Source organism: Oncorhynchus masou, unplaced genomic scaffold, assembly GCF_036934945.1.
Source record: "Oncorhynchus masou masou isolate Uvic2021 unplaced genomic scaffold, UVic_Omas_1.1 unplaced_scaffold_1040, whole genome shotgun sequence".
NCBI classification, from domain to species: Eukaryota; Metazoa; Chordata; class Actinopteri; order Salmoniformes; family Salmonidae; genus Oncorhynchus; species Oncorhynchus masou.
In genome coordinates, this window is record NW_027000101.1 from 93,063 (window position 1) to 106,551 (window position 13,489).

The window sequence follows — 13,489 nt, forward strand, 5'->3', positions numbered from 1 at the left end:
TACCCACAATAAGTTGGGTGAATTTTGACCCATTCCTCCTGACAGAGCTGGTGTAACTGAGTCAGGTTTGTAGGCCTCCTTGCTCACACACGCTTTTTCAGTTCTGCCCACAAAAATTTCGATTGGAATTGAGGTCAGGGCTTTGTGATGGCCACTCCAATACCTTGACTTTGTTGTCCTTAAGCCATTTTGCCACAAATTTGGAAGTATGCTTTGGGTCATTGTCCATTTGGAAGACCCATTTGAGACCAAGCTTTAACTTTTACTGATGTCTTGAGATGTTGCTTCAATATATACACACAATTTTCCTGCCTCATGATGCCATCCATTTTGTGAAGTGCACCAGTCCCTCCTGCAGCAAAGCACCCCCACAACATGATGCTGCCACCCCCGTGCTTCACGGTTGGGATGGTGTTCTTCAGCTTGCAAGCGTCCCCCTTTTTCCTCCAAACATAACGATGGTCACTATGGCCAAACAGTTCTATTTTTGTTTCATCAGACCAGAGGACATATCTCCAAAGTACGATCTTTGTCCCCATGTGCAGTTGCAAACCGTAGTCTGGCTTATTTATGGCGGTTTTGGAGCAGTGGCTTCTTCCTTGCTGAGCAGCCTTTCAGGTTATGCCGATATAGTACTCGTTTTACTGTGGATATAGATACTTTTGTACCTGTTTCCTCCAGCATCTTCACAAGGTCCTTTGCTGTTGTTCTGGAATTGATTTGCACTTTTCGCACCAAAGTACATTCATCTCTAGGAGACAGAACACGTCTCGTTCCTGAGTGGTATGATGGCTGCGTGGTCCCATGGTGTTTATACTTGCGTACTATTGTTTGTGCAGATGAATGTGGTTCCTTCAGGCGTTTGGAAATTGCTCCCAAGGATGAACCAGACTTATGGAGGTCTACAATTTGTTTTCTGAGGTCCTAACTGATTTCTTTTGAGTTTCCCATGATGTCAAGCAAAGAGGCACTGAGTTTGAAGGTAGGCCTTGAAATACATCCACAAGTCCACCTCCAATTGACTCAGAAGCTTCTAAAGCCATGACATAATTTTCTGGAATTTTCCAATCTGTTTAAAAGGCACAGTCAACTTAATGTATGTAAACTTCTGACCCACTGGAATTGTGATACAGTGAATTCTAAGTGAAATAATTTGTCTGCAAACAATTGTTGGAAAAATGACTTGTGTCATGAACAAAGTAGATGCACCCCCATAGAGACTGCCAGTGGTCCGGACAGCAGGCCCTCCGATTTGACACACTGAACTCTATCTGAGAAGTAGTTGGTGAACCAGGCGAGGCAGTCATTTGAGAAGATGGAGAGGAAAGCACTCTTGAAGAGCAACCAGGCATCCTCTACTGACAGGATGAGGTCAATATCCTTCCATGATACCCGGGCCAGGTCGATTAGAAAGGCCTGCTCGCTGAAGTGTTTTAGGGAGCGTTTGACAGCGATGTGGGGTGGTCATTTTGACCATGGACCCAGTACGCACGCAGGCAATGAGAAAGTGAACGCTAAGATCCTGGTTGAAGACAGCAGATGTGTATTTAGAGGGCAGGTATGGGGAGAGAGAGAGATTTAGCAAATTGGCTTTTTACCAAATGACCATACGACAGACCACATATTCACACTGCACACCATAATTGACAAACAAAACAACCAGAACAAAGGCAAAGTCTTCTCATGCTGTCAAAAAACTCTTTTGACATGAGTGTCTGCTACACAAAGTGATGGAAAGAGGTGTTGGGGGAAAACATACATTATAAAATCCATGTACACAAACAGCAAGTGTGTGGTTAAAATTTGCAAAAAAACACACTTCTTTCCACAGGGCCGTGGGGTGAGACAGGGATGCAGCTTAAGCCCCACCCTCTTCAACATATATATCAATGAATTGGTGAGGGCACTAGAACAGTCTGCAGCACCCAGGCCTCACCCTACTGGAATCTGAAGTTAAATGTCTGCTGTTTGCTGATGATCTGGTGCTTCTGTCCCCAACCAAGGAGGGCCTACAGCAGCACCGAGATATTCTGCACAAATTCTGCCAGACCTGGACCCTGACAGTAAATCTCAGTAAGACAAAAATACGGGTGTTTCCCAAAAGGTCCAGTTGCCAGAACCACAAATTCCATCTAGACACCGTTGCCGTAGAGCACACAAAAAACTATACATACCTCGACCTAAACATCAGCACCACAGGCAACTGAGCCTTACCAATTAGGATCTGGCTAAAAATACTTGAATGAGTTATAGAACCCATTGCCCTTTTATGGTTGTGAGGTCTGGGGTCCGCTCACCAACCAAGAATTCACAAAATGGGACAAACACCTCCAAAAATATCCTCCGTGTACAACGTAGAACACCAAATAATGCATGCAGAGCAGAATTAGACCAATACCTGCTAATGATCAAAATCCAGAAAAGAGCCATTCAATTCTACAACCACCTAAAGGAAGTGATTCCCTAAACCTTCCATAACAAAGCCATCACCTACAGAGATGAGCTTGGAGAAGAGTCCCCTAAGCAAGCTGGTCCTGGGGCTCTGTTCACTAACACAAACAGACCCCCAGAACAGCAACACAATTACACCCAACTAAATCATGAGAAAACAAAAACTTCACACATTGGAAAGAATTAACAAAAAAACAGAGCAAACTAGAATGCTATTTGGCCCTAAACAGAGAGTACACAGTGGCAGAATACCTGACCAAGCTTTGACTATGTATAGATTCAGTGTGCATTTGCTACTGATAAAGGTCGCTGTAGGCAGACATGGCTCTCAAGAGAAGACAGGCTATGTGCTCACTGCCCACAAAATGAGGTGGAAACTGAGCTGCACTTCCTAACCTCCTGCCAAATGTATGACCATATTCGAGACATGTATTTCCCTCCGATTACACAGATCCACAAAGAATTTGAAAATAAATACAATTTTGATAAACTATTGTGGTAAACCGTGGGGTGTTGGGTTGAGCGTGCAGAGATTAAACACAGAGACAGGGAGGTTAAAGTCAGAAAATGCAACTTTACTTGGCAATAAAATATACATAACAACGACATCACGTAGGTTTGGCTCGGCCGTTCTGCTCAGCTTCTGCTCTGTGTTGGTGTCTCTCTGTTCTTTCTCACGGTGTGCCACAGTGCTCCTTTTTTTCCACGTCTGGTTGGTACTTCCCCTAATTACCTGTACTTGGAGCCATCTGTGTCGGGGTGCCCAGCCTCTCCCCGGCAGAGGGAGCCATCTGTGTCGGGGTGCCCAGCCTCTCCCCGGCAGAGGGAGCCATCCGTGTCGGGGTGCCCAGCTTCTGGGCACCCCGACACAGAGAGAGAGAGAGAGAGAGAGAGGGAAAGAGAGAAAGGGAGGGGGAAGAGAACAAACTACCTGTGTGCTGCCAGGTGGGAGGGAGAGTGAAAGAGAGAGAGAGAGAGAGAGAGAGAGAGAGAGAGAGAGAGAGAGAGAGAGAGAGAAAACAAACTCCCTGTCTGCTGCCAGAAGAGAGAGGGGGGAGTTGTACGGACATGCTCTATCACTCACATTGTGCTCTTAACTACATGTCGACCAAGGGTGACTTTAAAATACACACACACACACACACACACGCACACACACACACATGCACACATGCTTCACACCCGGAAACCAAACACTCTGCTGCCACGCCGTGTGCGTGTTACATCATGCCTGTTCACCTTGACCCTGGATTCAGTCCGGTTGGTTTGTTTATTCTCAACATGTTCACAGCCCACACAGAGTCCTTATGCCCCACCCTCTAACCCAGCCCGTGATCCTGACAAAACCACACACACTCAGTAATGATGGTCACATTTAATAACACAAACATCTATGTGTTTAATGAATAAGGAAATCATAAGAAGGAATAGGAACGCATCAATAGGAATATTAAATGAATAGAAAAATACTTAACGAATGTCACGTTGTGAGAAATGTACTGGACTGGTGTATTTGAGAAGACCATTGAACTGAGTCCAGAGCAGCTATTTCCTCAAGGAAGTAGAAGCTGTCCCTAACCACTGATCTAGGGTCAGAGCTGTTCCTAACCACTGATCTAGTGTCAGATCGGTCCCTAACCACTGATCTAGGGTCAGAGCCGTCCCTAACCACTGATCTAGGGTCAGATCAGAGCTGTCCCAAGCCACTGATCCAGGGTCAGAGCTGTCCCTAACCACTGATCTAGGGTCAGAGCTGTCCCTAGCCACTGATCTAGGGTCAGAGCTGTCCCTAACCACTGATCTAGGGTCAGAGCTGTTCCTAACCACTGATCTAGGGTCAGATCTGTCCCTAACCACTGATCTAGGGTCAGAGCTGTTCCTAACCACTGATCTAGTGTCAGATCTGTCCCTAACCACTGATCTAGGGTCAGAGCCGTCCCTAGCCACTGATCTAGGGTCGGAGCTGTCCCTAACCACTGATCTAGGGTCAGATCTGTTCCTAACCACTGATCTAGGGTCAGATCTGTTCCTAACCACTGATCTAGGGTCAGATCTGTCCCTAACCACTGATCTAGGGTCAGAGCTGTTCCTAACCACTGATCTAGGGTCAGATCTGTCCCTAACCACTGATCTAGGGTCAGAGCTGTTCCTAACCACTGATCTAGTGTCAGATCTGTCCCTAACCACTGATCTAGGGTCAGATCTGTCCCTAACCACTGATCTAGGGTCAGAGCTGTTCCTAACCACTGATCTAGGGTCAGATCTGTCCCTAACCACTGATCTAGGGTCAGAGCTGTTCCTAACCACTGATCTAGTGTCAGATCTGTCCCTAACCACTGATCTAGGGTCAGAGCCGTCCCTAGCCACTGATCTAGGGTCAGAGCTGTCCCTAACCACTGATGTAGGGTCAGATCTGTTCCTAACCACTGATCTAGGGTCAGGTCTGTTCCTAACCACTGATCTCGGGTCAGATCTGTCCCCAGCCACTGATCCAGGGTCAGAGCTGTCCCTAACCACTGATCTAGGGTCAGAGCTGTCCCTAGCCACTGGTCTAGGGTCAGTTCTACAGTTTTCCATCCCCCTAATGGTTAGGACTGGAGAGTGAAGTCATCTGGTCCTAGATCTGTGATTAGGGGCGACTTCTACCACTGCAGTAAAACCCTATCAGGCCTGATCTGGCAAAGCTTCTCATTAGAACTGATTTCAGACGACAGAACTATAAATCTCATAATCTCATCTGAACTCCAGCTTGCCTGACCTCACTTCACAGGCAAAAAACTGATCCAAGTCTTACTGGCTTCAGCTGCGTTCACTTACTGCCTGTGAGAAGGGCTTCTCTGCATATCTCTATATCTCTAGGCATATATCTCTGATATCTCTAGGCCCATATCTCCATATCTCTGATATCTCTAGGCCCATATTTCTATATCTCTGATATCTCTAGGCCTATATCTCTATATATGTCTGATATCTCTAGGCCCATATCTCTATAATTCTGATATCTCTAGGCCCATATCTCTATATCTCTAGGCCCATATCTCTATATTTCTGATATCTCTAGGCCTATATCTCTATATTTCTGATATCTCTTGGCCCACATCTCTATATCTCTGATATCTCTAGGCCTATATCTCTATATATGTCTGATATCTCTAGGCCCATATCTCTATAATTCTGATATCTCTAGGCCCATATCTCTATATCTCTAGGCCCATATCTCTATATTTCTGATATCTCTAGGCCTATATCTCTATATTTCTGATATCTCTTGGCCCACATCTCTATATCTCTGATATCTCTAGGCCTATATCTCTATATATGTCTGATATCTCTAGGCCCATATCTCTATAATTCTGATATCTCTAGGCCCATATCTCTATATCTCTAGGCCCATATCTCTATATTTCTGATATCTCTAGGCCTATATCTCTATATTTCTGATATCTCTTGGCCCACATCTCTATATCTCTGACATCTCTAGGCCCATATCTCTGATATCTCTAGGCCTATATCTCTGATATCTCTAGGCCCATATCTCTATATCTCTGATATCTCTAGGCCCATATCTCTATATCTCTAGGCCTATATATCTCTGACATCTGTCTTTGTGATATTCTAATGTTTGATTATGATGTTGGGTATGATACTGGGTGGACAATAACTTGTCCATTTCTATTATCAGTTTCTATTATATTCTGTGGATCGTCGAGAGAGCTTGTCTGGTAACCATGGTTACACCACAACTGCTGCTTCAGTGTTCTCTATTACAGTACAGACCTCTGCTGTGATAACACCCCATACATGAGAGAGAGAGAGAGAGAGAGAGAGAGAGAGAGAGAGAGAGAGAGAGAGAGAGAGAGAGAGAGAGAGAGAGAGAGAGAGAGAGATGGAAACTGTTCTCATGATCTGTTCTCCATTCTTCTCTCTCCCTCTTTCTTTCTCTCTCTGTCTTCTCGGGGAGTGGAAACTCATGACTCATTCATTTCCCCTCTGGCCAGAGTCCCACAGAGGTCCACTACGGCAACCAGATCCAACACTACACACACACACACATCATGAAAGTGGGATCCAACCCCCCCGCACACACTAGGGCAGTGAGATCCAACACTCCACTCTGCCACAGTTAACCCAGAGAGGAATGTAGTCACTCATGACATCATCCTGCAAGCATGTGCAAACAATCACAGAAACTGGATCTAATTAGAGGACGTCTCTCTCACACACACACACACACACACACACACACACACACACACACACACACACACACACACACACACACACACACACACACACTCTCTCTCTCCTGTAGAATCCTTCCAACTGCACTGAACAAAAATATAAATGCAACATAAATCATCCCAGAAAATTTCCATTCGTACAAAAACCCTATTTCTCTCAAATGTTGTGCACAAATTTGTTTCCATCCACGTTAGTGAGCATCGTGTGGCATATCAAGATGCTGATTAAAGAGCATGATCATCACATCCCTGGGTCGCTCCTCTTTTCAGTTCGCTGCAGCTAGCAACTGGAACGAGCTGCAACAAACACTTAAACTGGACAGTTTTATCTCCATCTCTTCATTCAAAGACTCAATCATGGACACTCTTACTGACAGTTGTGGCTGCTTCGTGTGATGTATTGTTGTCTCTACCTTTGTGCTGTGGTCTGTGCCCAATAATGTTGGTACCATGTTTTGTTCTGCTACCATGTTGTGTTGTCATGTGTTGCTGCGTTGCTATGTTGTTGTCTTTAGGTCCCTCTTTATGTAGTGTTGTGTTGCTGCCTTGCTATGTTGTTGTCTTTAGGTCCCTCGTTATGTAGTGTTGTGTTGTCTGTCTTGTTGTGATGTGTGTTTTGTCCTATATTTATATTTTATTTATGTTTGATCACAGCCCCCGTCCCCACAGGAGGCCTTTTGGTTGGCCGTCATTGTAAATAACAATTTGTTCTTAACTGACTTGCCTAGTTAAATAAAGGTTACATTTTACATTTTAAATTAAAAAGTCTATCTGCCCGGTAGAGTTGAAACCGGGATTTATCAGAGAAGAGCACACTTCTCCAGCGTGCCAGTGGCCATCAAAGGTGAGTATTTACCCACTGATGGTTTGCGGCTGTCGGGTTATGGTGTGGGCAGGCATAAGCTACGAATAAATGTGCCTTTTATTGGTGGCAATTTGAATGCGCAGAAATAACCTGAAACAGAATCTGAGGTTCGTTGTTGTGCCGTTCATTCACCTCCATCACCTCACGTTTCAGCATGATAACGCACGGCCTCATGTCGCAAGGATCTGGACACAATTCCTGGAAGCTGAACATGTCCCATGGCCTGCATTCTCACCAGACATGTCACCCATTGAGCATGTTTGGGATGCTCTGGATCAACGTATAGAACAACGTGTTCCAGTTCCCAGCCAATATCCAGCAACTTCACACAGCCATTGAAGAGGAGTGGGACAACGTTCCACAGGCCACAATCAGCAGCCTGATCAACTCTATGTGAAGGAGATGTGTCACGCTGCATGAGGCAAATGGTGGTCACACCAGATACTGACTGGTTTTCTTTATCTAAGGTATCTGTGACCAACAGATGCATATCTGTATTCCCAGTCATGTCAAATCCATAGATTAGAGCCTAATGCATTTTTCAATTGACAGATGTTCCTTATATGAAATGTAACTCAGTAAAACCTTTGAAAATACTTCATGTTGCGTTTATATTTTTGTTCAGTGTATATAACGACCTGCCCGTATCACTATCGCTATGGGAATGCCCTTTGAACCCAAGGTGAATTCCCAAAGGGAATCACACAACTGTGATCTGGATTCACTTCCACTAGAACAGAGTACATTACAACTCTGTACTTGTTGAACAGCCAGTGTGATGTCCTGCGTTGTTTTTGGGTTCTGATAAATGCATGATGTTGAGACAGATTGCTCTTCTTGGAACAAAGACATTCATTACAACACCATATAAAAGTTCACCTTGGGGAACAATAAAAAAAATAGTTATTGAATTGAATTCAGTAGCACTATAAAGATACTGCACATGAACCACATGGATGAAACGTGAAGACAACAGAGAGGGACAAGTATGTAAAAACATTTATTGGTTGAGGACGTATTATAGTTGACATGGCCTTTCTACCAGGCCTGGTGGTTAATATTAACAGTACAGCTTCCTACTTCCGCTACTCTTTCGTCCAGACATGGAGCTTCACCATTCAACAAAAAAAAACAATTCAAAATAATCTTTACATTTACTTGATAGACACAGGTGGGTGTGTGACGGTGTGGAATGTGTGGGAGGGTTAAACATTATGAGATAGTCAACTATAACAATATACATGATTAAGATCAGATTATGGACAGAGCAGAGCACAGAGCCAGGTTACTATAGCCTGGGTTACACCCTATGGGCCCTGGTCAACAGGAAGCACACCATATAAGGAACAGGGAACCATTTGGGATTCAGACATTATAGTTAAGCAGACAGCATCACTCCAAACAACCTTAGTCAGCTAATTCGCTCTATCCCACCCACAGAATCAAGGCTGACTAACTGGCTGGTTCACCAGATGTGATTAAGAAACTAAACATGAGCATCGTATTGGTCCAGACAAACCACATGATCTCAACACGAGGACTTCCTACTCCAGATTACCACATTAACAACACATAGGACCAGTTTCCGGGACACAGATTCAGCAGTTTTGGTCCAGTAGGATTCATGTGAGTCCAGGAGGCCAGCCTGTAATTAAGCAATAAGGCATGGAAGGGGGGGGTGTGGTATAGTGCCAATATACCACAGCTTAGAGTTGTTCTTAGGCACGACGCAGTGTGGAGTGCCTGGACACAGCCCTTTACATTTGCCATATAAACCCCCAAGGTGCCTTATTGCTATTAGAAACTGGTTACCAACGTAATTAGAGCAGTAAAAATTGTATATTTTGTCATACCCGTGGTATACGGTGTGATGTACCACGGCTGTCAGCCAATCAGCATTCAGGGCTTGAACCACCCAGTTTGTAATTCTCTATAAACGGTGAGTGTCAACATCAGGCTGTATGTTGTCTGTTTTACAGCAGGCTGGTGTTCTCAGGAGAATCCTGCTGAGTTTAACACAGCGTGTTGTTTTCCTCCATAGTGAGTAGCATGCCAGGGCTAGGAGACCACTCAGTGTGTGGTGTGTTGCTCTCTCCTGCGTCTCTCTCATTACCATGACATTCCTTCACACAGACACTGCTCCACTGATGGCCATCTTTGCTTGTTCCATCGCCATAAGCAACAACAGCCCAGCAGAGAGGAGGAACACAGTGCACATCAAAATGACGGCATTGTACACGACACTGTGCACATCAAATAAAAAAAACAAGTGTAATGAACCCAGATGTTTTCTGTCTAATCTTACCTACTCTCTGACAGGATGTGTGTAATCTAAAGAGAATATAGTGACGTGGAGTTGCATCTCCTCCAGTATGTATGTAAGCGCTGCATATTAGTCTTTGGCATGGTTCAGTATCGGAGAAGCCCATTGGTTGAGCTGACGTTCACGTCAGACCAATAACAGGAGAGCAGAAGATCAGGTCAATGCTTCATCGTCGTGGATTTAAAAACCTCGTATTTACTTGGTTAAATAACATCCACATACGTTTCCCAGTGACACAGAGGGAAATAAAATAAACCCATTAAATCGGAGTCTGAATCGATTTAAAAAGAGATTGTTGAGATTGAAAGAGATCCACCGTATTATAAATGTTAAGACTTTAATTCTTTAAGACTTTAAATTCTTTACGACAGTATTAAGACATCTATAAACGTTCTTCAGGGCTTGAGACTTTTTCAGAGAGAGAGGCAGCTGTTCTCATACACTCCTCAGAGTCCACTACAGCTGCACCAACCCACCACACCCACCCCAGGAGGTTAAACAGACAGCCCTACCAGAACAACCCACCCCAGGAGGTCAAACAGACGGCCCTACCAGGACAACCCACCCCAGGAGGTTAAACAGACAGCCCTACCAGGACAACCCACCCCAGGAGGTTAAACAGACGGCCCTACCAGGACAACCCACCCCAGGAGGTCAAACAGACGGCCCTACCAGGACAACCCACCCCAGGAGGTCAAACAGACGGCCCTACCAGGACAACCCACCCCAGGAGGTTAAACAGACAGCCCTACCAGGACAACCCACCCCAGGAGGTTAAGGACAGGAGGTTAAACAGCCCTACCAGGACAACCCACCCCAGGAGGTTAAACAGACAGCCCTACCAGGACAACCCACCCCAGGAGGTTAAACAGACAGCCCTACCAGGACAACCCACCCCAGGAGGTTAACAGACAGCCCTACCAGGACAACCCACCACACCCACCCCAGGAGGTTAACAGACAGCCCTACCAGAACAACCCACCCCAGGAGGTTAACAGACAGCCCTACCAGGACAACCCACCCCAGGAGGTTAACAGACAGCCCTACCAGGACAACCCACCACACCCACCCCAGGAGGTTAAACAGACAGCCCTACCAGGACAACCCACCACACCCACCCCAGGAGGTTAAACAGACAGCCCTACCAGGACAACCCACCCCAGGAGGTTAAACAGACAGCCCTACCAGGACAACCCACCACACCCACCCCAGGAGGTTAAACAGACAGCCCTACCAGGACAACCCACCCCAGGAGGTTAAACAGACAGCCCTACCAGGACAACCCACCCCAGGAGGTTAACAGACAGCCCTACCAGGACAACCCACCCCAGGAGGTTAAACAGACAGCCCTACCAGGACAACCCACCACACCCAGGAGGTTAAACAGACAGCCCTACCAGGACAACCCACCCCAGGAGGTTAAACAGACAGCCCTACCAGGACAACCCACCCCAGGTTAAACAGACAGCCCCTACCAGGACAACCCACCCCAGGAGGTTAAACAGACAGCCCTACCAGGACAACCCACCCCAGGAGGTTAACAGACAGCCCTAACAACCCACCACACCCACCCCAGGAGGTTAAACAGACAACCCACCCCAGGAGGTTAAACTACCAGGACAACCCACCCCAGGAGGTTAACAGACGGACCCTACCAGGACAGGACACCCACCCCAGGAGGTTAACAGACAGCCCTACAGGACAACCCACCCCAGGAGGTTAAACAGACAGCCCTACCAGGACACACCCACCCCAGGAGGTTAAACAGACAGCCCTACCAGGACAACCCACCCCAGGAGGTTAAACAGACGGCCCTACCAGGACAACCCACCCCAGGAGGTTAAACAGACGGCCCTACCAGGACAACCCACCCCAGGAGGTTAAACAGACAGCCCTACCAGGACAACCCACCCCAGGAGGTTAAACAGACAGCCCTACCATCACATCAACCTCTCTCTTCCCCCTGTGTAGGAAGCACAGCTTTCAGAACCAAGAGATACAGCAGTCTAGCTAGGGAGGCCTGTCCCGTACCACTGTAGGGGTTGGAGGTCAGGGCCCTATACCACTGTAGGGTTAGAGGTCAGAGGTTAGGATAGAATGTTTAAAACCATGGTAACTTGGTTAGATTACAGTACTGTTCATGTTGCTCTAAACACAGTAAAAAAAACAGAACATAAATCATTCAGAGAAAAATTTAAAAAAGCGCCTGAAATGAACTGAAAAAACTAAACAATAAGATGTACAGCTGTAGTTCTAACAATAGTATAATAAACAATAATAACAACAACAACATGTGTGTATAGATATGTAGGTACTAGAGAGGGCTATTCCAGTTATTTCTCTTCTCCTCAGATAGATGATGATGATAGCTGCGTCTCAAATGGAACCCTATTCTCTATAGGGCACGATCACAGCCCCTAGGGCTCTGATCAAAAGTAGTGCACTACGTAGGGAACAAGGGTGCCATTTGGGACTCACAGTCCCTGTCTGGTTGAGGGCGCCTTGCTCCGGGTTTTGGCACAAGACTTAACGTCCACGGTGAGATGAGACCAGGGGATTGGCTGAAAATGTATTCCATACGGCGAGATGAGACGACGGGACAGGCTGGGAGACATGACAGGCTCCGCCCCTTACTGGTCCCCCTCCACTCGCCTCTTGCGGACTGGAGAGAAGACAGGAAGAGGACAAGGAGAAGAGGACAAGGAGGAATTGTACAGTGAGATAGAAACTTGATCAAAACACAGCAAACAACATGGTGATCAAACAATCCTAAAACAGTCCTGTGCCGGTCAGAAGAGACAGAAGAGTCCAACCCTATGGCTTTACAGTGCCCACGTCAGAGTCCAACCCTATGATACAAGCCCACGTCAGAGTCCAACCCTATGGCTTTACAGTGCATACAAGCCCACGTCAGAGTCCAACCCTATGGCTTTACAGTGCATACAAGCCCACGTCAGAGTCCAACCCTATGACTTTACAGTGCATACAAGCCCACGTCAGAGTCCAACCCCACGTCAGAGTCCAACCCTATGACTTTACAGTGCATACAAGCCCACGTCAGAGTCCAACCCTATGACTTTACAGTGCATACAAGCCCACGTCAGAGTCCAACCCTATGGCTTTACAGTGCATACAAGCCCACGTCAGAGTCCAACCCTATGGCTTTACAGTGCATACAAGCCCACGTCAGAGTCCAACCCTATGACTTTACAGTGCATACAAGCCCACGTCAGAGTCCAACCCTATGGCTTTACAGTGCATACAAGCCCACGTCAGAGTCCAACCCTATGACTTTACAGTGCATACAAGCCCACGTCAGAGTCCAACCCTATGGCTTTACAGTGCATACAAGCCCACGTCAGAGTCCAACCCTATGACTTTACAGTGCATACAAGCCCACGTCAGAGTCCAACCCTATGACTTTACAGTGCATACAAGCCCACGTCAGAGTCCAACCCTATGGCTTTACAGTGCATACAAGCCCACGTCAGAGTCCAACCCTATGACTTTACAGTGCATACAAGCCCACGTCAGAGTCCAACCCTATGGCTTTACAGTGCATACAAGCCCACGTCAGAGTCCAACCCTATGACTTTACAGTGCATACAA

General features: G+C 46.3%; 1 pseudogene; it reads right to left on the reverse strand.

The window, feature by feature from the left end:
• Positions 1-11,642: 11,642 nt before the first annotated feature.
• LOC135528814 (tropomodulin-3-like) overlaps positions 11,643-13,489 on the reverse strand; it is a 35,106-nt pseudogene continuing 33,259 nt past the window's right edge.